Below are 4146 nucleotides of genomic sequence, written 5' to 3' on the forward strand. Positions count from 1 at the left end.
GCTCCAATCGCTCAGAGAAAGGAGTATGAATGTAAAGTTTCCCCACTGACACAGAGAGGAGGAAAGAATGTTCTGGCTCAAGTCAGCAGGAGCAATTTAACTATCACAAAAGACAACAACAGCAACAACATATGTGAGGTAATCATATTTTTCACCAAAACGAAGACCACACCATTGGGAAGCTTAACGTCTGTTTAATCAAAATAAGGAACAGGGAGAGGCTTGCAAAACTCTGGGAGTTGAGACTCAGGTGCAGGGTGAGGGTCTCATTGCAGGTCTTCAGGCTCCATTGAATCCCCCTGGGGTTCTTGTGCTGAGAGAGGGAGACAGGAGAAAGGGTTAGATACATCTAGCAATAGGGTGGGGAAATTGCCTGACCCTATTTTAAACTTACCTTGTGTTTTCACTCTCACTTAAGTCCCTCTCCCTTTGCCATCAATCCAAAATCAGCTGAGCTGCAACATAATACAGACAGGTAATAATCAACAGAATCACAAGGACATTATATGGCTCTGCTAAAAACACTCACCCATAAGTTACGTTTTTAGTTTACTGTTTAGAAGTCTCAAATATCCACTCTAAATCCATATCAATAGCGATTGTATCACACAAATAGCTCTCTTCCTTATTATTGTGTAACGTTAACTATATTATACTAGCTTGAACTCCAAGATGGATATCCTCATTTCTCCACCCACTACAATCACACGCCCCAATGTTATATTTAACTAATATGTAACTCCCTCCCCCCCGGATAAAAGCACGTTAAGAAGCCCCTTTTCTCTAATTCCACAACGTTGGAAGAAATAACATTAAGAGAACGGATTAATAGGCTGTTCATGGTTAACGTGTGTTGCTAACTTTAGCCGGTATCCTAGCCTCATCTGTCCGGTTGAAAATTAATGCAAGCATATGCCCATTGTAGAACAGGAAACAGAAGTTGGTCCAGGTTCTGGTCAACCCAACATTGTGATAGAGAGAGAAACATGTTTTGTCATTCTGCCACCTCTAATGCTTACAGCAAGTAATCAATACCTCAGAAGGGTTCATGTAGCTACATGTAGGCTACGGTTTGTTAGCGGTTTGCTTAAACTACCCCTATAGCTATGTTGCCGGCTAGCAAACTCAGGCATTGCAAACAATAACGTGATATCAGAAAACTAGAAATGTATTACTCACCTGACACTGTGGCGTGCTATTCTCTTCATTCGAGTCTGTCATGTCCTGTAAATGTCAACGATAGATGTGTAATAAGAACGTCAACAGCCTGATGGCAACCGAGAAATCCCTCTCTCAATCTCAGATAGAAGATATGATTGGAGACGACCAGCCAATCAGAATTGACCTTCTCGAGTTCTCCGATTGGTTGGTTTTGTGGCACATTTGTAACGCTGTGACAACTTGATCGAGCGCAGGCAAAGCTGAGCGCGCACAGGCTGGAGAGGTCGAGCGAGCGGGGGAGAGAGAGCGCGTGCAGCGGTCTGCTTGCGCACGGAGCAGGAGTTTTATGAGAGAAAATATATTTCTCTGTGCTCAAAACTGTTCAAGTGCGCGCTCAATAGCATTTTCTATGCTCAACATGTTTCATTGCACGCTCAGGATAGAGGCGCAAATATAACGCCATACATGAACAGCAACATAGCCTCAATGCCAGGTATCAGTAGATGAGAATGATCATTATCTCCGGTGGATTAACACAAACCTAGTTATGTAAAACGATGCACAACACATTTAAACCTGCAGGCTACTGGGAATCAATGAATAGTGCAGCATTGCCTTACCCCTTTAGAAGTGCTTCCGTCTGGTTTTCTTTGAAGAAAAAGCCTTTATGTTGTTCTTAAAATCCATCTCACGAAGAATGTCATGCTCAATTGACATCAGTGTGAGGTTACTGACTCCGTCTTGCTGCATGCTTGAGCGCAGTCTGTTTTTCACCAAGGCCAGTTTTTAGAATGAACGCTCTCCGCTCACGTTGGTCACTGGCAAAGTTAGGAAGAGCCGTAGAGCTATGTCTGTGTTGGGAAACACTGTATGGAGTTTTCTCATTCTTAACATTTTCTGTAACTCCACTGCAGACGTGCTGCTCAACTTCTCATTTTGTACCAACCCCCTGAAGTGTACAGCTTCCTCCACAAATTCCTCTTTCAAGTCACTGGAGTATTTTTGTTGCAGGCTCCGCGCTGCTGAGCGCAGGTCTTGGGGGGAAATCGAGTGAAATCTCTTTTCACACACGTCATTATATGACTGGTATCTTCGGTCCAGCTCTGACACTAGCCGGTCAATCACACGGATAAAGACTGATGTACGGAAACGACTGCGGCCTGACAGCTCGCACTCAGGCTCAGATTAATCATCAGCCTGGCTCTTTCTTTTTTCTCTTTCGTTGAGTGTCTGCTCTGTACTCATCGGACACGGTGGGGGGACATGTTCTTTGCTGCTGTCTCAAAGTTGTCAAACTGATCCCGTAGGCCTGCTACATATTCATGTAATGACCTGACTAGATCCACAGCATTGCAGAAGTCCAATTCCACTGCCTGTAGTGCAACGCTCACGCCCTGGAAACGTTGGAGAATGGCATTCCACATATTGCACATTAGTGCAATTTCCAGTGAATTCATATTTTTATGCAATACCCTGGCCTCCTCTCTTGTGCTCAGATTATGGTGCTCATCATCCACAATGTTGAGCAGAGATTGCTGGATACAGGCGTAATTCAGACACAGGGCTTTGGTTGCAACAGCATGCGCTGACCATCTTGTATCGGAAAGCGTTTTTAAAGTTTAAATTCTGTGATTTTCATTAGGCTGCAAACCCGCCTTGATCCTCTGCCACCGTGAAGTGCTCTTGATGCAAAGTTAAACAACGCTTGCACAAAACTGAAAAACTGTTCAGTCTCCACAACAGTTAACGCTGTTAATCCCCACCAGATTTAAGGTGTGTGCTGCGCAGGGAACCCACTCTGCCAGTGGGTTAATCTGTTTGATGCGGGCCTGCACGCCTTTGTATGTGCCTGACCTGTTGCTAGCATTGTCATAACACTGTCCTCTACAGTTATTGATGTCAATGCCCATGTCTCCTAAAACACCAATTACTGAATTGAACAGCGCTTCTCCGGTGTGGCTGGAAATGGGGAGGAATTTGACAAAACGCTCCTCTATACAGCCCTCTGGTGATACGTACCGCAGGATGAATGTCAGCTGGTCCACATGTGTGATATCTGGCGTGGAGTCCACACTGACAGAGAAATACTTAGCCAGTTTTACTCTGCTGATGACTTCATCCAGCAATCCCTGTCCCATCAGCTGTATGAATTCCTCACACACATTTAGTGAGAGGTAGGATGGATTTCCTCTGCCGGCATTTCCGTATTTCTGATTATGGGCTTTTAAAAAAGGATCAACTGACTGATCAGCTCCATGCTACCCAAATAGTTGCCATTATTGGTGTCCCCAAACCTGTGGCTGTCATCCCTAAAAGCAAGTCCCCGCTCTGCCAGATACTTGACTACAGTGACAACCCTCTGCAGCACCTGTGTCCAATACTCCTCATTTAACTATTGTTGTAGTTCTGAATCCACTGTTCCACGGTCAGCTGTCTGATTAATGAAGGATACCATGGCTTTCCTGTGCATGTAACAGCTTTCATGTTCGGCTATCCGTTCATTTGCGTGCTTCCAATTAGAGTATCCCATGCTGCCAAATGACGTGTCTCTCTTATCGCCAAATAGTTTGCATGCAAAGCAGAAGACACTACCTCGGGATGGTGAGTAACATAGCCACTCCCTGAGCATATACTCCCCGTTACCCAGCTTGCGCCTGAATAAGCTTCTGGAGAAGTATCTCTTCTGATGCTTGTACTGCTGCTCTGAGGCAGAGAGGTCAGCTTCTCTGTTTTGACACAATTACGGACCCATTTTCGCCCAGTAGAGAAGCACCTGTTTGTCCATGTTGTTGCCCCAGAGACCTGGGTCAGTGCTGTAGAGGTCGTCTAGTTCTCCTGTATCCTCGTTTTCCTGCTTGTCTTCTCCACTCTGCTCTACGCGCGCCTGGTCCTTTCCTCCAGATGAGTGCGGGCCTCCCTCGTGTATTTGTCCGGATGCCGTTGGCTCCCCTCCACGTAGCAAGCCCTCGTCGTCCTCTCCATCTC

The 4146-nt window shown here is 45.6% G+C and overlaps 1 pseudogene; it reads right to left on the reverse strand.

Annotated features, from left to right (window-relative positions):
• Positions 1-2888: 2888 nt before the first annotated feature.
• On the reverse strand, positions 2889-3790 carry LOC117534625 (annotated as a pseudogene).
• Between the last annotated feature and the right edge of the window lie 356 nt (positions 3791-4146).

The sequence above is a fragment of the Gymnodraco acuticeps genome, unplaced genomic scaffold, assembly GCF_902827175.1.
Source record: "Gymnodraco acuticeps unplaced genomic scaffold, fGymAcu1.1, whole genome shotgun sequence".
NCBI classification, from domain to species: domain Eukaryota; kingdom Metazoa; phylum Chordata; class Actinopteri; order Perciformes; family Bathydraconidae; genus Gymnodraco; species Gymnodraco acuticeps.